Genomic DNA, 25,202 nt, shown 5'->3' with positions numbered 1-25,202 from the left:
TGCTGCCCTCTCTTTGAATCACGCCCAAAACCCGTTCGGAACTATTGATGTTAAACACATCCATTTGTGTTTCTGCTTTGCAAAGATTCCCAAGGACATTTCCAGAGACATACGATGATGTGACATCACTCGGCGACAAACCCTCTTAAAAATAAACTCTTAAAAAACACACTTTCAGATATAAAAGTCACCTTTAGAGGGGTTTGGTGGTGGTGGGGGGGGTTCTGTGTGAGGGAAATGAAAGCAATTTTTCCTCCTTTTGAAATGTAAATGCGCAGCCATTTGCTGAATACCTTTGAAGAAATCATGTTATTAAGAATCAGGTGTCGCTACGCAGTCACCATTGATACGGAGTTCATAATTTTTAAATGAAATATATTTCTTCCTCTTGCAATTTCTTTACCTTTTTCACTTCTCCTTAAGTGGCGAGTAGGATTTGTGTGAAAAGGTCACATGCTTTTCACGGAGCGCGCACACACACCTGCTGACAGGCGAATGTCATCACTTTCCTTTAAACTTGGTAATGATTCTTTTTACAAGCCCAAACATGTCACCGTGCTTCTTTTTAAATGTATTTAGCCTCACAGTATGTAAACATGCAGCTCAGTTAACTGTCACTTTGAGAACTTTAATCTCAGCGGAGAAAGTGAACTATTTATTTCGGTGCTTTTAGACGACATCACAAAAAAGGTCTAGTATCACCAACACAGATTTGCTTATTTGGACCATGGATATAAAGCACTATTGGAAATAATACAACAACAGGTTTTTCAATACAAGATTATTCAATATTTTCAAGCCTTGGGAGTGTGGAAGCGTGTGTGTGTTGGGAGTGTGTGTCTGAGAGGAAACACTGCACACTGAGGCCATTTATTAACGTTAGATCACGACATTGATTCCAGGCTGGGAGTACATTAATCACGTTTCTTATCTTGTTGTTTTTTTATAATTAACAATGTCATGAGCAATTTTAAATAGGTCAAATTAAGACATTAGGAATTCATTAAAGTGCAATTGTACATACGGGTAAAAATAGAAATTATAAACCGCAAGGCAAAGCACACTACAAACATATCACTTATCAACTTATTGTGTTTCCATGCTAACATGCTCGCAATGGCAATGCTAGAAGGCTGTTAGCATGCTAACAAATAGCCCCAGACCCAAATGCGATACAAATTTTGCAGGTATTTGGTTTTAAACCCAAGTATTGCATATATTTGTTTGTTCACCAGATGATCGCACCGGATGAAAAGGGATTTTTCAGCATTTCTTTGGGATATATTTGCCACAGATTTCTTGGTAGTCTATCCATTTTGTAGTAGAGTACAACAGGACTTTTCAGGAACAATACACTGGAAGGGCAAAAAGGCACTTATACTGTAAAAACCTTAATTTAGCTACTGGTGTCAAAGCTCTCCCTTTCCTATTTCAAATGTGTTCATACTCCCAAAGTGGGGTTGAATTTGTCATAAAAACTACTGAGATTCTGTTGATATGGAACAAGTACAGATTGGGTGACTTATTCTGTTTGATCGCAGCAAAACAAGGTTTCAGAATGCACTTATCTGTGACTTGGGGGTGCTCAAAAGTTGTATTTCCCGGGTCTGATGAATGAGGATAGCACAGTTGTTTGGTCTCCTTCAGTCGCAGGGAAAAGTATCTATGAGCTTATGTCATGAAAGGCAGTGGTGAGTGAGCTTTGTGGTTTTATTGGACTTGGGATTCACATGCTGCCGTGGAACATCATTTTAAAGCGATTATATGTTGCAATGCACCTTTAGTGTGAAGACAATATGTCATGTTTAACTCTTCACATTTGCTGTGTGATTTGTAAACATGCGAGGCACACACACTAATCTTCGAAGCAGTCAATTCCGCCTTTTTTTGGAAATGAAACATTTATTTCGACAACTAGACAATAAATTGAAAATGTCAAGCTGTTTACTAATGATAACTCGCTTCCAAATGAAAAAATGGTTTCTGCTTACCTTCTCTAAATGCTAATTATGGTGGACAGTTGAGTTAATACGCTCACAGTTTGAAGTGAAAGAAAATAGAGCGAATGTATATTCTCAAACGTTGTCCTGAGTAAAGAAGGTAACATTAGCATCCCATTAGAAACACAACCTATAAATTCGGGGTTCCTCAGGGTGTCGGTTTTCCCAACAGCTCAAGTGGGTTTGTTGGAAAGCTGCGAAGCCAAGCACAAAACATGGTATTGGACATTTAGTGATGAAATCCCAATAATAGCAATAGAAGTTGGTTATGAAAACTGACATGGGAAATTACCAACTCTTAAAGAGTGATATTGCCAGAAGGCAATTAGCAATGGAGTATTGTTGTCACTTCCAGAGTTCCTGGCACAATACAGCCCGAAAAAGTTCATCGGACTTCTCTGAAACGCAAAGAAAAACTCAACATTCTTTACCAAAAGTAGGAAACTTCTCCTAAATAGTAAATACCCCGAAAGTTAGTACTGTATTTTAAAACACTGGAATATGACAGATGCAGTCACCAATTATTTTTCCATGTACAGTGCCAGAATACAGGTTAACACCTTCACGTCCAAAGGAGATCATTAATGTCTTGACATATACCATTTATAAAACATAATCCTCAGCCGTATAATTGCTGCCACCACCCACACACACACCTGCCAATCCTGGAGAATCAAAGCTCCCTTAAATCCCAGTTTAACTCCCAGGTGTAAGGTACAGTCTTCACAAGTGTTGTTATTACAATTCAGACTTACTATTCAAAGCTGTTTCAAAACTCTACAACCAGACTCATTGCTTTGCCATGACCTCCATTCCAGGATTTTCGCTTTCCACGCTCCCACATACAATCAATATTTCATGCCGGCTCTGTATTGTTTCAGTCCATTTTATTTTGGAGAAGAGGTGTGTTGTTTTTTCAGGGATAGTAGTGTGTGTTGCAGCCTGCTGAGCCCAGGCAGTTGGTTGGTTAAACCATGTGCTTGCTGAGCACTGCTGCCGTCTGGCATAGATGTTATCACAACCAGCGGCCAATTTCCTTCAGTGCGTCTTTCAAACTTCTTTATTTTCTTGTCATATACTCCATTTGTCTTAGCACTCTCACGTAGTTGCAAATCATAAAATGAAAAAAAGACCAAAGAACGTCTGGGTGTTTCTTACCTGCAAATGTACAACAAACTTCCTTGCAGTACCTCGCCAGTAATCTTAACAACGGTCAGGAAGTTTGTCCCCACAGATTGACTGCAATGAAATAAAAGCACCTTCATTAGGGAAGAATCAAACATATGGACTTTAGACCTGCGATTGAACATCAAGCTGAAAGGTATAAGGGAGCGTCTGCTCGCCTTCATCACTAATGGAGCCCAAACTGCAGCGCTTAGACTGAATATGAATGTAGCTCCGGTGAATTATTAATGTTGTGGTGCGCTTCGTATTCTGCCTGGCACTTCCAGAGGTGATCCACCTCCCACGCGGATTGGAAGCTGTCACCCATAATTGGAGAAATCACGACAGCACGGAGTTAAGTGCTCCACAGTCCCCGGGTGAAGAATCTGACACAGCACACTGCAGCACCAAGAGGTGGGAACATTTTCCTATGAGCGTTTCTTTTTCCCCCCCCCTCACCATTTCTCTCCTCAAAAATTATTTCCCCCCTTCTCCCTTTTTATAATTCACTCTGCAGATATATTTAATTTCTTTATTAAGGAATTTCCATTGAGTAATAAATAATGAATAAATTAAGTTTAAGAAATACTTAGAAGGGAGATGGGAACACAGTGAGAGCTTACAAATCAAGATAAGCTACAGCGACTTCCATCATGACCTTTGACCCTCACCACAACCCAAGCATTCAACCACTTATTCCATAAACCGCGTGAGATGAACCGCGTCTGATGATAAACATTGTAACATCGCAGAAGGCGCCATTCATGAGGAGACTGCGGTACATTTTTCTGACAGAGTGACAACTCTGTGCGAAGCGCGTGGATCCCAGGGTCCCGCGGAGCGCCCAGGGCAGCATCAAACCGACAGCTCACAGCGCACATGGACCCCCGTGTCCCACAGACAGAGGCAAAGTTGTTGCCACAGCAAGGAGTTTTGGTAGTCCTATTGGCCTTGATCAAAGAAATCTGTCACTTTCCATGACAGGAGCAGGATTGCAATGCTTCGTTTTGTACCAACCGTAGCATTTATGATCCATGGTCAAATACCGGCAGATGCATCTCAGCTCAGCGACCATGATTCTTGGAGGCATGTCTGTCTGTCAGAGACAACACTGGTGATTGGAAGAGACAGAGCTTATGTTGACAGAGGTTCAGGTCAGTGCAGGTCATGTGTGAACTGGTGACAATGTCCAAAGATGAAATCCATCCGGGTCTCGTCTGCGAAAACGTGGAGCGACTCTTCGAAGCGACACGAGAAGCTTCATGTGGCAAAGGGTTGTCTTGATTTGAAAAAAATACTAAACTGGGGCAAGGGTTTTGCTCTGCCTCACAGGAGTCGACACTTTTGCCAGGAGGAATCTGTGCAGTCTGTTTTTAGCCCCACAATTGGAACTTAATCACTATAATCCATTCATTGGATTATGATGCCACTGCTTCGAGATAAACCATCTGTGTGAGAAGGTGCCTCTGTGGTAAATTTAAATTCACCCTTCACCAAAATGTATTTCACGTCCTTTTCCACTGATTTATTGACTACATTTATTCACGATTCTTATATTTTCCCCTTTTAACTATATGTTTCGCTTTCACTGGATATATATCTAATACAATACACTTCCAATTATATAAGAAAACATATCTATACATACTGTTAGTAAAAAGTCAATGACCCTAAAGGCAGACAATGCATTTCATTTTCTCTCCTGGTGAACGTGAAAAGGTGCAATATTGGAACAGATCTAAGAGATAAGTTAGTGTGCCGTCTGTGAAATGCAAATTGAATGGACATTTAAAGGAAATGAGAAAAGAAATGTGCCACCATCAGAAAAAAAAATGGAAATCTATGCAACCATAACAAGAACTTAATGATGTGTTTAAAATGTAAATAGGTTGGGCAACACTTTTTATAACCGTAACCCTGTGCTGGAGAAAGTAGCTATGAATGATCACACAGTTTTTTTTTAAGGCTATATATCTAGATGCGTTTACTGGTTGAAGCCATGCAAACATTTTCCAATGAAATCCATTAATGAGGAAGGTAGGTGTTCTGCTGGTTCAGTGATCATGGCAGTAAAGCTGGTGTCCTTGATTTTACGGGCCCGAATGAGCTTAGTTTACATTATTTTAATACTGCCGCTAATTAGATTGTAAACTTGCTTTGTTTGTTGTGTGAACTAGGGGAAATTGACTTTGTAGTTAAATGGCTTCCATTTAAGTTGATTTCCTGTGGCTGGATGACTCATATCACTGATGTAACACACATAGTTTCATTAATTAAAAGCAGCTATGTAAGCAATCAATTGAACACAGCTTTTCTTTGGATGTCGTCTTACAAAGTACAGTCATAAATAACACAAACATCTTCAAAAGTGCTAAATGTGCAAGGAGGATTTTTTTTTCGCCCGATTCCAAGTCTTGCTGCTGCTAACTTGATATCTACAAAACAGGAAAAAGTGGTATCGATGTTTTTCTCCACTTTAAGAAAAACTGTGTGTATTTTTAAGTGTCAAACTTTTCCAGTACTATAACTTATGTTTTTATTGATGTAGCATAACCTCCACACTTCACACATCAACAGGGTTGCAAACTTTGGGTTCCTGGCTGGAGTGAGATTTTGATATCATGGGTTTAATTACACATATGTGCTCTAAATGACTTCTATCCTGTCCGTAGCGGGACCTTAGCCTATTATATATTTGGCTTTTAAAGAATAGGTTATCGTACTCTAATCATGTTTTCAAACATATTCGCCGATATCACTTTGCACTTTGCGAACCAGCCGTTCGTTCCGTAGAGTTCGCCGTCGACTGACGAAAAGCCTGGCGTTAAGACGGATTCTGCGCATGCGTAATACGGGTCGGGGATTCACCAACCGGCTCCCACTGTTCTGCTGACTGTTATCGTTGTTAAGAGTGGTGGGGGTGGGACGGGAGTGGATCGACAGCTTGAGCGGCTGTCAACTCAACAATGTAAATAACCAACCAAAAACGATCGCCGCTTCATCTTGAGATGATGAGAATAATTTGGGCAGCGGGAGAGCGTGTGTCATACGCCAGATGCGTGAGAGTTGGCAACCCTGCTATCAATGTATTGCTAAGCTTGAACGTTCACATAGGTAGTTCAACAAGCTGCAAGTCATTATTAAGTGCCGTTTCTAATGCCGCAATAGAAACAAAAATAAAGTAACATTTAAATTGTACTGATAACTTTCAGTAACCTGGTTGTTTAAAGAGCAAATAAGAGTAGGTATGATATTTATGGAACAACGTGGTAGAATTGGCTTACACCACACCAATGCATCAGTGATATGAGACATAAAGTGTAAATATATCATGTGTCAGGCGAACACTTACTTTAGCAGAGTATATATTCAACAGCAGAAGAATAGCACCCAAAGAACCTCACCCCCCCAATGTATTTTTCAGCACCAAAGGCAATTGAATACAGTAAGTCTCATTTACAACTTACAGCCCCGGTAAGAAGAGGAGCATACAGGGAGCGCTTGAGGGCAGCATTATAACACATCGGTTGTACCTCTGGCTTTCCGAATGATGAGATACAGAATAATTCATTTAGATGTTGAATTTCTAATAAAAATGTATGAGCCGCTATATGAAATGCCTCTTCCTTTCCAAAGATTATGTTTAAAAAAGGCTATAAAATACTCTGAGGCCGTATTTAAGGGTCATGGCGAGGACCGGTGGTGAGAGCCCTTAAATACTACTTTGGTATATTTCATATATTTTATCCTCAGTTGAACCTTTTTCTGTGTTCAGAAAGTGTAGGAATATTGCGGATATGAAATATTTTCTAAACTCTATTGGATAATTCCATGTATATTGACTCAAAAGTTCTGCAAATGCAGTACTGTTGAGATTCAAGGTTTTAAACTCAAAGCAATAATCTTTTTACTTCTGATGCATCTACCCTGGGGTCATACAACATTTAAAATGCTCTAAGGTGTAACATTGATGTTTCTACGACGTGTTATATCCAACAACAAATAAAACTTAACAGTGTATCCCCTGGTTTTTATCACTCTTGCAATTTTGACGTAGTTATCTGAAGTCAAAAGGCATTTACCCCAGTACTGGTTTTAAGTACTGATTCTTTATTTAGTATTTTCATTTCATAATACTTTGTGTTTCCCCTCCAATACAATTCTTGGGCAAACACTGTCATTTTCTATCAGAAAACCTTTGAATCTAGTTATGCTCAGACTTGTATAAAAAACCAACAAATAGAAAGGGTGAAAAAAATGAATAAATCAAACTTAAAATAAATTAACTCAAATATTAAAAAATAAAATAATAATCCTTAACAATGTTACGCCCCCCCCCCAGCAACCTTTATGTGGGTGACAATAATACCAATCTAATAAAAAGATGTTGCATTATTTGGAAACAGAGTATTTGTATTGTGTGGTATCCATAGTTTAATCAATTAAAATATATTACTTCTTCCACCAATAACCAAAGTTTTATCAGACTTATCACTGTATAGACATTATGAGGTAAAAAGTAAGAGTATAGTCCTTGTGCTCTCTTCTTCTCCTCACTTCTTCAATAGATTCAAAATAATTCAGCCATGCCGAGAGCCACTGACAGAGTCAAGTTATTTGTGCTGGGCCGACACCCCTGTTCCACTCGTCTCTGCATAAATTCAATTTCGATTTGAAAAGCTCACTTGCTGTTATTGTACATTTGACAAAACATCAACATTGGCCTGAATAGTCCGGTGGGGGGGTTGGGCTCTGGCATGTGTATGATGGTTGCTTTCCCCGAAGAAAATCTGATTGAGTATTGTTGGTTAACCTTTGGTTTGGAGTTTTAATTCTTCCAAACTGTAGTGGCAAAGAAAGGCCTAGCAACAATGGCATGCGTCTATGTGTATGCCATTTGAGTCTGTTGTACAGCAGGTACAGTTTCTTTTGATCTACAGGAGAATAAAGGGACTTTTTTATAATCGGAATAACAATATTGAGGAAATGAAAGAACTCCACAGCTCACAGTGTAGGAGGACAAGGGGAAAGCTAGTTTGAAATATAAAGTTTGAAAAAGCAATGTGGCATTAAGGTCTCTCAGCTCAGGGTCAGCAGTACTAAAGGCTCACCCATGGAGCCGAACTTTCTGAGAGTGTGGGAGAGACAAAGTGTTTAAGAGGGAGTGAAGGGCTGCTAGAGGTTGCACATTATTTTTTTCCTGGATGGAGTGCAAACAAAGATGCTGGAATTGCCGAGATGACTGTTTGTCAGCATTTTTGGGCTTTCTGGCAGCGTCAGATGAAGAAAGACTTGATAGAGGAAGAAGAAGGTGAATACATAAAGGAGAGATATTGAATTGTGAAACATAAGCAGTGGTTTGATTCACCTATTGATCTTGGCAGACTGACACTCCCTCACATCCTTTACAGTCTTCTTCTCACTCCCATCTGAAATCCATTTTTGGCCAATGTCAGCAGAAAGGGGGGGAAACATGGCTTTGTAGTAACAATGAGTCAACCCGAACCTGCATCACATGATTGCTGGTATGAGGTTGAATAAATATTTGGGTAAGTTTATTATTTGGGGAAATATCCTTATCGTGACAACAGTAAGAAGATCAGTAGCACCCCAAGTTTCTGAAGTACATAGCTTCAGCCAAGACGAGGTTAGGCTAGCTTAGCATACGGTCTGGAAGAATGGAGAAACAGCTAGCCTGGCTCTCTTCCAATAATGTTTCAGAAATATGTATCAAGCATCAAATTTTGGCGTAAAACCATAAAGCCCACGCTGGAAGTGCCAACAACTGCAGTTCCCTGAAAGGCCAATTGAGGCTGGCTATAAAGGGAGCAATCTCCATGTTCGATTTCCAAATTCAAAGCAGAAATAAAGAAGTTTAAAGCCTGATCTATAGAGCTAATTACGCTAAACACATTCATAGAACACTTATGGGAACTCTTAGTGTACTTAAGGGGTCCCAAGGTGCTAAGAGGCATTTTAAAGCCAAGTCCAACTGGTGACCATTGTTGCATCACATTCTGTACCCTCATCCACGCTTTCCCCTTTTTCTACCTGCCATTCTTCACCTCCAAATTGGCTTACAAATAATTGTGACGATAACACCCCTTCAAGCTGAGCACTTGACTGTCACTTGTCTTGCAGGCTTCAGAAATACTGCACATCACTTTGGAAATGATTGCTTGAAAAAGGGAGGGGCAATTTGCTTTCTGTCAAATGACATTGACATTAAAAAAATACCTTGCTGGAAAATCCAGTGACTTCTGGCAGACAGAATATATACATAATTCAGCTCTTAAACAATTTGTGAGTGAAGTGAAGTTGTGTTAGTCAGGGTCAAAGGGACTATAAGTAGGCACAGCTATATACTTTATGTACTATATATATCATGGTCTGGGGATACCAAGGATTATACTCTCCTACGCTGCTGCTCAGATAGAACATATTGCTACCCTTCATCATATATGTAATATAATTAGAAAAGCAACTCACTACATCAAATGGCTTGTACAAAGTAGTTTCCTTGTTCTTCACATATTAAATCAATTATAAACTTTAGCAGAATCTCATCAATTAGGATGCACAAGTTAGTTATTCATCATTATCATTCATCATCCTCCTTATTAAATTGAAATCTAAAAGCCCTCCGAAAAAATATGTAAATTGCTGCGTTGCTCACACTGTTGTTTCACAGTATGACAAACAGGAACAGGTTTCAATTGATACGAGGCGGGTGACTCGCCACTCATTGGAGCCATTTCATTGTTTACACTAGGGGCACATATTCACTGCATAATATTATGAGCCTTTTGGGCGGTATCCTGACGCCGAACGTTTGCTCATGGTAAACATGCCATGTGACATAACGTTAAAGTTAGGTTCAGTCAACAAAAGTATTTGGTAAGGCTTTGAAAAATATTAAAAGGAGCTACAGATTCATGTTACCCAATAACGTGGTCCCCATACCTTCTGAAAAGTCTAATTCACAGACTTTCTGACGACACTTTCTCAAATCAAGGACCCTATGCAGTATAGTTTCAGATAGAAAGGGAAGGTTGTAACTGTGGCATAACAACTTCAATGTCTCTTCTTGTACTCAAGAGTGGGGCCAGCCTGTCCCTTATTTGATTCAAATTGTTTAGCATGAAATTGGGTGTTCGTATTCAGCCATGTTATTGATTGTGGTGTATCTATATTCGATGGTGCCACTCTCAGACTCAAAATGCAAGTCTTTCATCCCGAGATGAATCACTATTCTTAATTCAACAAAATGATTTGGAAGATCTGAGCCTGGGGTTTGGATATAAACAGTTTTAAAGTGGTATATCATCCGTCTCTGTGTTTTTATCCTTCTTATTTGTTTTGATTAGCCATTTTTCACCCATGTGGACAATAAAAGGGGTATTTTACAGTTGTATTGTATAAAGAAACAATGCTCAGGTTTGCATGGCACCCATAAAAGAAAGAAAATAAAGATATTGGTCAGACATTTATTTCCCAATCAATAACTCATAAAACAAAGTACTTTCTGTTCATTGGTTCTCCAAAGGGGAGGAAACAGATTCATTTTGAGACCGAATGTTCTTCAGCTGACTTCAATATCGGCCAACCTTTTCTTACACATCATGAACGCTCGATATTGTTCTATTGGTCACCATATCAACACTGTCATCTACCCAGTGCGATGTTTGTCTTTAAAGGTAACAGCTAACCGGGGAGGTTATGAGGCCTTGCTAGAGGTCTGCTCTGTGTAAGTATTTCCTTGTTGGCCATTAGTTGCAGAGACTTTTGACAGTGTTTTTACTTTTGAGCATCAGCTAAAGAGAGCAGTCTGGTCCTGCTTCCTTTTGTTCAGAAACATCAATTTGTTTTTATCCTGTATAGATTTTCAGAAACTTATTTGGAATTCTACAGCCATCGTTATTCCCACCTCAGTCCTTTTCACACATCCCTGTCTTTTCATGAGTAGTTAGACACAGGATACATCCTAATTACTTTGGTGATCACCTTATCTGGCCTCTAGCATCACCAGGGGAGGGAAAGTTTTCACTTATCTTGTCATATATCTCCACATCTAATACATCCATTCATGGTTCTCAGACATTTGATGTTAATAACTTTCTAGACCCCCTAAGGATTGGAAACCCATATTTGACTTAAAATGATCCCTCTTCTGAACTTTGAAATCCTGATCTATCAGTCTATTCTACCACATTTCAGAGGAGGCTTCTACATTCAGATTCAAAACAATATGTCGAAGATTAGTTGGCTAATGGATAACCCAATGGACTCTCAATATTTGCCATCATTTCCCTGGACGTCTTTATCGCTTGGACAGCCCAGATTTGGAAAAATTGCTTCTGACTGTGTAAACAAATCATAAAAAATAGCATGTGGTATCATCTTCAGTAATCTTTGGTTTGTGGAATTTATGATCATTGCTTTTAATTGCGTTCCCTCGCTATTGTTCTTTGAGTGTCTCCTTTTGCTAAAACTTTTTGTTGTTTTTCGAACCAATTTAGGATCGTTACGTCTCGAAATACCTATAACTGTAATGACGTTCCCATCCTCGGCTGCCCATTGTGTTTAGTGTTAATGAGCTAATTTTAGCATGCTAACACGCTTAAGTAAGATAGTGAACTGATAAACTTCAAGTCAAGGCAGGTTTATATGTATATAGCACTTTTAGACATCAAATAATTCAACGTGCTTTACGTCTGCATGTTTCTAATTCCAGTATGAGCATGTTAGCTAATGTTAGCATTGCACTCAAAGTAGTTTCATACACCATGAATGTTGCTATGACATATAATCATCACCATCTCCCAGTGAAACTGCAAATCAAATAGCCGTCAAGCAAACCTCCCAGGAATATTTACTCCAAAAACTGCTGCAACCTTTCACTATAATCTGCTTCATCTGTTGGCAGGAAATGTAAAAATCAATCATAAACATCCTTGACATAAATGTAAAGAAAATCGGTAACTCATATCCATGTCATGACCAACCTGTCTTGCATATAAATGTCAAAGAACTGGATGTGAGCAAAGCATTTCTCCCAGTAAGCTTTTCTTCGATTGAAAACTAAGCTTTTTGATTAATAATAATAATAATAATAATAATAAATTAATTTTATATAGCGCCTTTCAGGACTCTCAAGGTCGCTTTACAAAGAGTGTGTGTGTGTGTGTGTGTGTGTGTGTGTGAGTGCGTGTGTGAGAGTGAGTGAGGGTGCAAGTGCGCAGGGCGCCAGGTGGGGTTGTGAGGGGGTTAAAGTCCATAGGCCTCAGAGAAAAGGTGTGCCTTGAGGTGCTTTTTAAATGAATCAACTGAGGGGGCACAGCGGATGTGTGGGGGGAGTTGGTTCCACATGGTAGGGGCAGACACACAAAAGGCCCTGTCCCCAAAAGTCTTAAGTCGGGTGCGGGGGTACTGCCAGCTGGTCCTTGACAGAGGACCTGAGGGACCGCAGGGGGGTGTAGGGGTGTAGGAGGTCGGAGAGGTAACGGGGGGCAAGGGCGTGGAGGGACTTGTAGGTGAGTAGTAGGATTTTGAATTTGATGCGGAATTTGACAGGTAACCAGTGGAGCTGCATGAGGGTGGGGGTGATGTGCTGCCAGGGCTTAATGCCAGTTAAGACCCTAGCAGCAGAGTTCTGTACATATTGCAGTCTGTCCAGGGTTTTTGAGGGGAGACCTGTGAGGATGGCATTGCAATAATCCAGGCGGGTGGAGATGAAGCAGTGAATGAGGGTTTCGGTTACTGAGGCTGAAAGTGAGGGTCGGAGTCTTGAGATGTTTTTCAGGTGGTAGAATGCAGATTTAGTGATGTTGTTAATGTGGGACTGGAATGATAGAGTGGGGTCGAGAATGACACCCAGGTTGCGGACAACGGGTGATGGGGTGATGTAGCAGCCATCCACTTCCAGGAGAAGATCCCCAACCTTCCTGAGCAGTGGCTTGGGCGCCACAACCATGAGCTCAGTTTTATTGCTGTTGAGTTTGAGGAGGTTAGAGGTCATCCAGGTTTTTAGTTCTTGCAGACAGTTGATGAGTGGGCCAGGTGGGAGCAGAGTGGAGGGTTTGGTGCTGATGTACAGTTGAGTGTCGTCGGCGTAGCAGTGGAAACTGAGGCCGTGGTGACGAATAATTTGGCCGAGGGGGAGCATGTAGATGGTGAAGAGGAGAGGGCCGAGCACAGATCCCTGGGGTACGCCATGATTGACTGGGGCCAGGATGGAGTTGGCATCTTTCAGGGTGACATATTGTTTGCGGTTGGAAAGGTAGGACTGAAACCAGGAGAGAGCTGAGCCCCTGAGGCCGATGAGCTCAGTGAGACGGGAGAGGAGGATGGAGTGGGACACTGTGTCAAAGGCTGCAGAGAGGTCGAGGAGGATGAGGATGGAGATGAGGCCATTGTCGGCGGCAGTGAGCAACTGCCGGTTAAAGTGATTAACTAGATTTTGTTACACTGGGGACAGAAATGCATCATGGGTAAATATACTATGTGATTTATTATATCACCACTTGTCCTGGCTCCCTTTTTTCCAAAGTAAACATTTGTATGTTGTATTGAAATAGCAGTTTCCCCTCTTTGAGCGATTCAAAAATAAGCTTGCAGTTTACGGGAGACTTACTGGAAACCAGATTACATTTAACTGCTTTTCTTCTGCGTTTTTTTTAATCATTTTGCAAACATGACACAATGAAGTGAACCTTGATTAAAAAAGAACATTGGCGCTTCGTCCCCTGAGAGCCGTTTTAATCAAAACTCATGCCAACATCAAACACGTCTTAATATTGTGAGTCTGTATAAAGGAGAAAGGGATTGGGTAATTTAATTCTTGGATCAATAAGTCACTCAGAATGTTTTAAAATGGATACTTTCCCCTGGAGGTGTACATTAAGACTGTAAGCTGTGATTTAGTGTCGGGGTCCTGTTGTTTGTTGCACCTAGAGCTCTTCTCTCTTCACCTTTCAGCATTGATTTCCATTTTTTTTTTGTTGAAATAACTAACTCCCTCTAAGCTTCAAAGGACCTGGATTTCCTGTTTGTTCTTTGTGCATTACGAGAGAGAGAGAGAGAAGTCTTCATGTTCTCTTCACTGTGCGTCTCTGTGCATATTAACAGTAAACAGCAGAGATAGTCTCAGAAAGCGCACCTCAGCATAACAAATTTGTCAAGCCAGGGTCTTTTATCGTTAAAAAAAAGTTCCTTCATACATCACACAGCGTGATACATCTGCGAGAATTCATTTGAATGTATTTGTGAGAAAAAAACATCAACAATATTTCCTTCAACAGCTGGTGTAAATTAATATCCATCCTAGCAAGACCGGGGCAAGCGTAAAAGTTCCAAAATCAAAGTCTTGCAGGTGCAAAATTGAATCTTAAATTTAAATTGATTTGGAGATCAAACATTCTCCCGGCCCTCTATCATTTTAATCAGGCAAAGTCGAGACAGTGCCAGAGTAGAGAGGTGCTTGAAATTCTGAATTCACCAAATGCATCTTCCAACCTTGATTAAGAGTGTGTGTGTGTGAGGGAGGGGGGCTCAGCTGCCTGTGTCACACTTTTGGGACAGGTTTGAGAGAGTGATATCTGCAGATTTCGGCATGTGTTGCGGTAATTTTAGTCATCTGAGACGTTCACGAGGTTAGCAAAGTTAAGTGTGGTGTATTGTTGTCGGTAATTGTTAGAATGAATCCAGCATTTTGAGATGATGGAGGAACTACCCTGACCTTCTGACACTCATTTCAGCTGTGTTCAGGGGGAAGTCAGTGCAGACATACGGGAGCCAATAAGGGCCATAAAGATTTGAAATGTAATCATGTGAATCTAATCACTACTGATTGAATGCCAACCGTTATAAAACTTACAGAGCGCTGTGTCTTTTAGGGTTCATATATTTATAGATTGGATCTACAAAATCCAATCAAGTCAAAAAGTGCAGGAGCTCGGAGTAGATCTGTCTTTTTTTGGGGGGGCGCTTGGAGATTTTAACCAACTTTTTCAGTGCAAAAGTCTACTACACATCTACTGAAATAAGTTGTATCTCAAGTATATGTTTTTATTTCAAAGCTTGACTCTTGAAAATGTCAAAGAGGAGAATTCCACTGCCAACGTCTGTTAGTGCTGACCTTAAAAGCGCTTACATTTTGTCTTCATCTGGATGGAGATTTTCTTTCTTTTCTCTGGAAAACCATGGTTATAAAATGTCCCGATTGTGTTCGGACTAAGCCTCAGCTGCATGGCTTACTAAATGAAACATTCAGGTCTTATACATAGAATTTGTGGCATGGTTTGACACAAAAATGTATGGCCATTATTTGTTGTATGGTCCGGATTCAAAGACCCACAAATTCATCTGATACCCAGGATCACAACTAACATTTGTGCTGTGATACCAGAATGGACTTCACACAGCTGTTCCTGAAAGGCTGCAGAATCCCTTTGGTCTTCCGAAAATGCCTCATCTTCTACAGCAAATCCTCCTTTGCTTCTTTTATGTCCTCTCTCCCCCCTTGTGCACTCTTGCTTCTTTTTACTTTTTGTCTTCTTTTCTTGCTCTGGTTTTGCTAAAAATAACTTTGGGGAACAAGCTAGCAACGCCCAGCTAATTACCCATGTGCGGCTAGCTTCACTACCCCCACCACCCACCTTACCGGAGAACAGATTAAACACTTGGGAATGACCTGCCCTAGATTTTATGCTACATTGAACTCTTAACAAATTATAGCAGGGTCATCCACGGACAGCTAATTGCAAGAAACATATGGTGCATTAACTCATAATCAAGATTAAATCACTTTTCCGACTTAGATAGACATTTGGCCTCCGTCGGTTCCCATTAGCCACTCAAGTCTGCTTTTGGTATAAATTGCCGCTTAAATCAGAGCTAAAGAGCATAAATACTGTAACTGGGTGTTATGTTATTTGGTTTTTACTCCAATAAAACACTTTTCAAAAGGCTGAAAATGAGACGGTGATTTGAAAGGAAGGAAATGTATCTAACCAACTGTCATCTGACGCCCTGTCATCTTCCATTCAACAAAACAACAAGAGATAAATTAATCATATGTTTTAAATCTCTCATGAGTCGCTCTGCTTTGCCTTATCGCCTCACAAAGACGCTTTTTAAAAAAGAGGCTGTTGATAAAATGAATAGATGAACAATTCGTGGGTTTCATGGGAATGGCAGATGGAGGCAGAATCAAAGTGAGTGTAAACTGTAAGGGCTCAGCAGAATTTATGAGGGGAGGGAAAAAACAACAATGTAGATATGCCAGAACTGTAGCGAGTTTCTGTTTCAAGTCTTCTGTTGTTCAGGAAAACACATTGATTAATTGTGTGAGTTTCTGCTTTGATGTGCCATATGAATTACACTGAAGAAGTTGTTTGATTTAAGTGTAGAAAGTTCTTATTACTTGCTGTGGAAACACTCTGCTATAGTGAGTCAATGGTTGACAAGGTTCCCAGCCACCAGATAACATTGATTTCCACTGTTTAGTGGAGCTATCAATAGCTAAAGCAAAAGCCTCACTTCCTCCTTCGGAAAAAGATCCACACTTATCAGCTTTGCAGTTTGGAGCATGACCTCTTTTGTAAAACACAATAAAGAAACTCAAAAGGCCTTGCCATTCATATTGGCCTTTAAGTGGCCTTTAACTCCTTTTCTCCTTTCCTTCAGAGAAAAGTCATAAATAAGCTCGACCGATGTGTGTTTGTCTTTTGTGGCAATATGTCAGAGAGTTTGTGTTGATGCAGGAATTGGAAGGAGGTGTGGGTCGAGGTTGACGCTCAAAAGTGAAGTGAGAGAAAGACATGCCAAAGGATGAAGATCCCCTGCCAATAAACCTGACATTTCTCCTCTCTGCGCTCCAATATCTCACCAATAACAATTAGCCCGGTAATTGTTTAGCTAATTATGATTAAATATCTGGTGTGGCGCCAGCGAAGTACTCTCCACTGCAGCATGTGCATTCGCACTTTTAATAGTGCAAATGTCAAGAGAAGGAGGGTGTTGGTTCAACACAAAGCATGGTGGCGAATGTAAGTGTAGATACAGACTGAATAGCTACACAGACAAACAGAATAGGGACTCATCAATTCTCTATTCTCTCATTTGAACTAAATTTGTAAGCAGGGCAAATATTTTTATTTGCAAACACACATTGGACTTAGACTAGGGTATCGCCGTTATGTCCCATGGGAAACCAAAAGTCAACTTTAAAACCCTGACCCTAATCTTGAAGAATACATGGCCGTAGAAAAAAAGTGTATCTGTATTAGAGCATATTTTGTAGCGGCATGGTTTTTTGATGAAGAAATCTGGCATAATAAGTACAACATTGGATTTTGACATTGACAAATCTGCATGTTTTTGGTTTCATCAATTCACCATGAAGATCTGAACTGTACGATTGAACTCGTGGGAACAATGATGGGAATTTTTCGCCACCAGCTTGCAGTTTTTGGATAACGACTTGGTCACTTTCTTATGAGTTGAATGACAAGATTGATACCAGCCTCATATTCATTTGGTAAATACAGGAAAACAGCAGGTTAGCTTAGCTTAGCACAAAGACTGGAAGTTAGGTGAACAGCTAGCCTGGCACTGTCTTAATTAAAGAAACACAAACCACACAAAGCTCATTAATGTCCATTTCTGTGATTGTTCAATAGCTCGACCGGTTGGATGAATCACAACTGCGAGTCAAACCCTATTTTTCTGTACTCAAAGCTTAAACACAGTGATTTTTAAGCACATGCCCTTTGATAAACAGACAATAACCCCAGATAAACTTATTCATATTCATCTGATCACCTTTCCCTGCCTCCATGATTCAGCAGGGACAGGTGAGCATGCTATTGCTGCTTCACTAGCTCTTTACCCGCGGCTCCAGCTGTGTCGATATTGCTGCTGTTCCGGTCTGAGTGTTACCTCTTCCCCTCCCTCCTCTCTTCTATACCTCCCTTTCGCTCTGGGGCGCTCTTCACTCCGCTCCTGTGGCGGAACCGCAAGGTCCTTGTTGCTCGGCAACGGCTGTCTTAAGGTTTTCCCAGTAGAGTTTTGAAGGTAATAAAACAATGCCCCAAGACAAACAGCAACTGGATCCGGAAAGACCTCAGGGAGAGAAAAGAGGGGAAGAGGGAGGGAGGAAAGAGAGAGACTTTGCTGTTAAATTAAAAATAAATGTTGTTAATGGCACCAAACCTTATCTGTGAAATTCATTCCACAGATTGTACACTTACACCTCCTGTTACTTAAATTGAAAACTTATCTCATGATGACTGAGCATCCAAGCTGAGAAACAGCTGTCTTTTTCAAGGTGACTGAGCCCTAAGGTTATGCAAACATATGGTAATGTATTACTTCCATCTCCGGCTATGGATACACTGCTGTACTCACTTCCATTACACTCGCAGGATGCTGCACGGGAGCTTTGATTGACACCTGTCAGTCTGATTTTCTACGTGTTCCCAGGTGACCTTGCACAGGATGGTCAGCCTTTTATCCGTCTAATGGGATGGCTCCTTCCTACAACTTTGCCTGGGAAATAAATGTGAGGAACACTCCTGTGTGTGCACTCCCAAACAAACCAATTTGTAAGGCACATTTGATTGAAAGACGCTTTTTTTTCTTTCCTCGCCCAACACAAGATTCCCTGTGAAATTATTGCAACACAAACAAAACATTTTGGAGACGGCACAGAGATCCTCTGGCACGCCGAATTATGCCGAGGCATGAGGGAGATGAACTTTTGTTTTATTTCATCTGCTGTTTTCCTTTTCTCCCCATGCAAGCTCATGTAGGAGACGGAACATCAAAGGCGAGCTCTTACTAATACAAGAAATAAACGACTCCCACATGGTTTGAATTTAGTTGTTCTTTCCCTATGGCGCGATCTTTATGCGTGACACAAGACAGCTCAAACATCCTCTCACTTTTTCTTTTGAAACTGAACAATAAAAAAGGTGAAACAAATCCTAAATCACGAAAATGGAAATCAGGTTGAAAAGATTTTGAGGATTTCTCTTGACACAGAGTAACAGGGAAACTCCAAAGTAATCATCAGATATGGCATTCAAAGAGGTATACAGAGCCCCCCCGCCAAACCCCTGACAGCATCCTTCCCATTAGACCTATTATTTAATTGTATAGTTTCAATCTGTGCAGTTGCGGTTAGATTGTCGCGTGCGTTGCCGGGTGGAATTGGAGACGCGAGACAGGCGGTGGCCCCCGCTAATCAAAATGCAAATATCTCTCTCCCTATTGGGGCATTAGCGCATCTTGTAGGGTGAATCTCAAGGCTCTAAATTGAAAGATGATGAATGTGCAGCTTGTTTTTTTTCATGCTTGCGATGGGAGGCAGCTCTGAAATTAAAAAATCGTAAGTAAATAAATAAATAGAAAATGGGTGGTGGTGGTGGAGGGAGGAAGGAGAGGAGTTTTATAACAACACCACAGCACACACCAGGTTGAGACTTGATTACATGGTACAATGACAAACGGACTGCTTGCCACTCGGCTATCTGGCTGTCAATCACGCCACGCACTCGGCTAACATGACAGCCATGTCCTTTGACCATCAAGTGTATCAGCCTATCTGGCAGAGTGTTCAATCGGCGTATGATTTTTTTGGAGGCGCACACCTCGGGACTGTATTGTATTTTGTGAGAAGAGACAGATTTACGAGGCTAAGATGGTTATGGATCATACTGAGAGTGTTCTTGGGAGTCTTTTATTTGGCCTTGGTTTTTATGGAAGCAGAAGACACTCGATTTCGGTTTTTGAACCTTCCAACAAAACAAATAAGAAGTATGGTCGCGTTACGGTTTGTTACTGTGAGAAAACCTGTGCCATTTGTATACTTTATTTAACCTATAAACACGTATAATCTTGCCCATTTGTTGACTGTTTGTAAAGCCTTTTCTAAACAGTTTTAAAAGCTTTTATTATACCGTGGTTTTGGAGTCATATCATATATAGGATTGTACGTAATTAGCGCACGTTTTCCCATTTGAAGTTGTTGTGGTCTTCCATTTTTTACTTCCATTTCAAGAATATCAAACATATCCGTCTATGTAGGCCTAAAATGGAGCGATACTCCACTAAATAAGACATTCATTATGTTATTAATCCTATTCTTATGCCAAAAACTAAAATCCATTGTAGATTTAAAAGCAATTACATATGATTTCCTCTATCTCCATGGTGGGTAAATGGCTGTCTGTGTTGGTTCATAAACGCATCAGGGATCTGTCTGTCTGCTGCCTGCTTCTCTTTCCCATCAGGTTCTCATCTCCCTCGCCACATCTGTTTGTGTTATCTCAGTCTGGGACTTCTGATTTTCGAGAAACAACACGGCTCTGTCAGCAGCGAAACAGAACCCCCAGAGCAAATCGCCAACTCAACACCAGCGTTGCAGCAACTGACTGACAGGGAGATACGTCCTCATTGGAGATTACATGTGATGCATGAGCTGTTTGTAGGAACATGCTTGCTGATACAGGTGGTGGAAGACGCATTCAGATCCTTTATTTTGGAGCATTACCGCACTGTAGAGATACTCTACTGCAAGTATAAGTCATGAATTCAAAGATTTTATCAGCAGAATGTTCTCAAGTATCGAAACTAAGTACTGATTATATACTACATATATTATACCTGTTACTGTAGGCATTTTCCTTCTGGAAATGTTCAAGGTTGTTCTGTTTAATGTATGTATATACTGTTGGGGAATGTAATCGACAGAAAATCGTTCTATTCTTAAGATCTTTAAATACTTTGTTGTTTTCCTGTGAGAGACAATTATATAAAAAACAAAAATCAAAGTGCTTCATCAAAATAAACATTTTCAACTTTGTTTTCCAAGGAATCCCAGAGGCTTTGAAAGTAAATACATTTAGAGATACCTGGCTTTCACTTGATAGGGCAGTTATGACAAGTTCTCAAGTGAAGGGAATGGAAAATTGGGTTTGTTAATTGCTATTGTCTTGTTTTTGTTTTGAGAAGTCTTGATTTGGTTAAGAAACATTACATGTGTGAGTAAGCTGTGTGATCGAAAAGACCAAACATGTGGGCGAGAGCTGTTTTCAAATGCCAACATGAAAGTGTGAGGAAAGCAAAACAAAAGACAAGAAAATATTTGCCTTTGAAAATAAAGAGCAAGTATCCTGGATTTTTTCGAAGTTTGTAAGTTGTATTGAAGTATACTTCTTTACGTTCCACTACAACAGGAAGTTGTATTGATTTTTATATATGACACGGTGATTGTTCTGCAGTGAGATTCAGTCAGTGTTCATTGCCTAAAGTTGAGCAGTCAGCCATGTGAAACTGTTTCTGAGTTGAAATCTTCTATAGTGAAAGCCTACAATAAATTAAAGGACCCTTACCCTTACATAAACGTGCACCTACTAATGGTAACTTCAGAAAGTCCTCTCTTTATCAGCACGCTTTATTATCATTCCTCCAGTCATTCACTGTCCTTTTCAGCTGAGCTAATCTTATGAAGTGTCTTTTAATGCTCTAATGGAGAAATCTTCAAACATCTGGAGGAGCAATTAAAGAAGCGACCGTCGTCATCCTTAAGCCAGCCTGAGAGCTGCAAGACGAAAAACCCTTCAGATCCTGAAGATCTTTATTCTCGTCCTCTTTCTGTCCTTTTCTCTCGTAATGTTCGCTGTGGGCACTCTCTTGACCTTCAGTAATGTATCCACACTTAGCATTTAAATCCCAGCAGGGAGTGGCCTTCAATGAAACTTTCACAATGGATGTCTTCTTAATTTAGGGCCAAATTCTAAAGCGGAGACGCGTGGTAGAGCCCTTGTTCGTCAAGGGCCATTGATTATCCCCTGTAAATGTGTTGTTGTACCACGGATCAAAACTCACATCACATTTCCATACTGGACTCTGTCAATTTCCTTCATTCGGAAGTGTTGTGGCAGCATTTGGACTACAAAATGCTGGATCAAAGGGTTGCAAAGAGGAGGGATTCTAGCATATTTACATGTCAGATGGCGCCTCTTCTCCTGCTGTCCTGTCGCTGAGCTACTACAGGAGGGTCATTAGGGAACGAACATATGCCATTCAGCATGCATGGTCTGCTGTCCAATTAGTGGCCTGGAAGCACTCGGCTGAAGCCAAGCAGAGAAAGTGGAAAAACACAAGTAGGGAGTAATCTGGCTCACATTGTGTACCTGCATGTTTGAGCAGCTGTAAGTTTTCAGACTTGCGTCTTAGTTTGAATACAGAGTGAGGAGGAAGTGAGATTTCATCAGCGCGGAAGTGTACACATACAGGGACACACAACCGGCTCCGTGTGTGTTTCATAAATCTTTTAAACTCCTGTCAAGTCGCAATATTCCCCCTCACAAAGAAAGTGTGTCGACTCTCTGAAAATCTTAAAAGAAAATATCTTTCTTGAGCTATTTATTTACCTCTCTTTCCCCCCCTACCTCGCCCACACAATCCTGCCGGTTTTCATCTGCTTTGTAGGTGCTGATATCCAGGATTCTGGGACTTTTTAAAAATATTTGCTGTCAGAGAAGAAGGCAAGGACGAGGCTTAACTAGTCACACAGCAATATCCAGCCAAAAAGCTTGCGGCTTGCCATATATCATTCACAAACAAACCTTAGTGCACTACAGCAACAATAGATAAATAATATTGAACTATTGGTGTCGTGCAACTGGAAGCGACCGGTCAACTGAGCGAGAACAAGCAAAGCTGTGCTTTATATGTGTGGGTAAAGGCAGGTTTGATGAAATGATTGAAGGTAAAAACTCAGCATGGGTTTCAACAAGCCAAAGATTCATGCTGGGTGAGAAAGCATGTACAAAAGCGCAATGGGGAATACAAAAAAATGATCGGCCATATTCATAATGAGGACAGGTCAGCTACAGTATATCATTGCCTTTTTAAAGGTTTGTATTCCCTTGATTTGCATGCAACTGTACATACATAGTCTGCTACAAAACACACACCACGTCAGTTATTCAGCCTTAAATAAGACTCGGGAAATACAAGTACATAATGTGCGCATTTATATATTCCTACATTGACCATTTTGAAACTGAGCTGACAGTCGCAGCCTCCCCCAGATGATGGGAATCACTGATCCAATTAGAGCTGGAAGCTACCTTATTGAGCCTTTAAAGGTAAATCACATGGCATCCTCATGACCGTAACATACGATATACCTGGTAGTAATTAGTAACTATATAGACATGCTGTAAATACGACGCAATTATAGCTTTCAAAGGCTCTCAGAAAGAAAAGGAAAAGTTGTTCTTACTTTCTGAGCAAGAATAAAAATGGTGGATATTTAACGACTTGTTCAGCAAAGAAGCTCTTATCCTTAAATCAAATGAAATAATGTGGTCTTCAAATCAGTTCTAAAGTATAGTAATTGCTAAAGTACCTTTGCATGTAGGTGTGAAATTTGTGAAATGTGAAAAGAAGAACCTTGTTTTTTCAAAAAGCCGAAGAGGCACACGTGGGAGACGAGATAAGCTATTAATTAGGGCCGAAAGATTTAAGTGTTGCTGTCTTCGTAGTAGGAGCCCTCAACTTTGAGCTAAAGAACAAAGAAAACAGTGTCCGCTGACAAAGAAAGGAAGGGTTTTGTTTGGGAGACCTTCTGTTTGGTTTGGGCATCGATGACCTCAGTGAAGCCAAGGACTAGCGGTCCAACACCCCAAGAAAGATGGATTCGGCTGCTCGAAATGGGCCTAGATTATCTCTCTGGCACAGGAGTGGGGAGAAAGGGAGCAACGGAACATCTCTGGGTGGTGAAAAATGAGGGAGCGAGATACTACTTCTCCTTTAATTCACAAGGGGTGGCCTGGCTCTGCTTGCGATAAGACACAAGTGATCAACATCCTTTGAGTCTGTGGTGACTTGGCCTCCGAGACGCTCCCCCTCTATTCTCCCTCGCTGATATGCAGGACGTATTTTTGCTTCCTCCAACAGGTATACTGTAGGTAGAAAATCAAAAAGGGAAGGGGTCGGGGGGGGGTGGGGTTGTAATCTCGAGGCGCTAGGAACAGAGCTTCTGCAGAGCCCAGATCTGGATTTATGATCATGGGCAGTAGGCCTGGGTGGATCTTTAGAATGTCGGGGTACTTTTAGTCCCTTTTTTCTCATTTCCTGTCTAGTTTCCACATTCTTTGTATTGTCGTTGTGTTTTCTCCAAGGACAAAAGACCCCTCTAAACGTAACTCCGTCTCAATCTTTTAACTTTCTCCTCCGTCCTTATTCAAGCGCTGCGTGTGAATAAATCTACATGCCTGGTCACATTTATGCCTGGCTTTACCAATTTGAGGTGTTTCACACTCGGCCAACTTCAGTCATTCAAGTGTAGCCTCTTGTCAGCAAGTTTTGTGCGTTTGTGAATATTCAAATTAACTCAGTGAAAGGAATCTCACTTGCTTCATTTAAAGCATTATTAACGCTTAGGCACTCTCAGTTCAGTGGCTCAGTTTGCTCCAGAAAATACAGTGTGAAGTAATAAAGGCAATCAAGGACAATTTTATCAAACAATATCCCTTAATTTAAGCATTGTATTAAACTCTCCGTCGGTAAAATGTTGCATTATGCAAGGATAAAGGACTACAACTCACCACACAAAGCACAAAGCTGCCGTGTAATGACACAGATTCTTTCATTTGAACTGAAAAGCTACCTTAATTAGAAAGTTAGATTCAGACTACAAATGGTTTGATCAAATTAGGCATCAACTTGTTTGTTTCGTGACACTTGTATCAGCTTCTTTTCACATTAAGGAGTTAGGTTCTGAAGAGCGTGAACAAAAGGATCCCATCAGAGAGAGAAAAAGAGCCACTTGAAAGAAATAAGGAAAATTGAGTTTGTTAACTTGCTGTCTTCTTCTTTTTGTTTTTTAGAAGTCTTTGCTTGGTCTGGTGGAGAAACATTACAGGTGCGAAACATCCAGAGGAAGCTGTGTGGAAAAGACCAAGCATGGGGGCGAAAGCTGTTTTTAAATGCCAACATGAAAGTATGAGGAAAGCAAAACAA

General features: G+C 40.6%; 1 long non-coding RNA gene across 1 annotated transcript in view; it reads right to left on the bottom strand.

The window, feature by feature from the left end:
* Nucleotides 1-2,084: 2,084 nt before the first annotated feature.
* The window catches only part of LOC134875726 (uncharacterized), a 182,948-nt gene continuing 159,830 nt past the window's right edge, over nucleotides 2,085-25,202 (bottom strand). Inside the window, exons 4-5 of the long non-coding RNA XR_010167269.1 lie at nucleotides 3,159-3,239; nucleotides 2,085-2,194 (exon numbers count right to left, since the gene is read on the bottom strand). This is a non-coding gene — a long non-coding RNA (uncharacterized LOC134875726). The remainder of the gene's footprint in view (nucleotides 2,195-3,158; nucleotides 3,240-25,202) is intronic.

The sequence above is a fragment of the Eleginops maclovinus genome, chromosome 14, assembly GCF_036324505.1.
Source record: "Eleginops maclovinus isolate JMC-PN-2008 ecotype Puerto Natales chromosome 14, JC_Emac_rtc_rv5, whole genome shotgun sequence".
NCBI classification, from domain to species: domain Eukaryota; kingdom Metazoa; phylum Chordata; class Actinopteri; order Perciformes; family Eleginopidae; genus Eleginops; species Eleginops maclovinus.
Note: the sequence above shows the minus strand (reverse complement) of the source record. Positions and strands in the feature narration are given on the sequence as shown.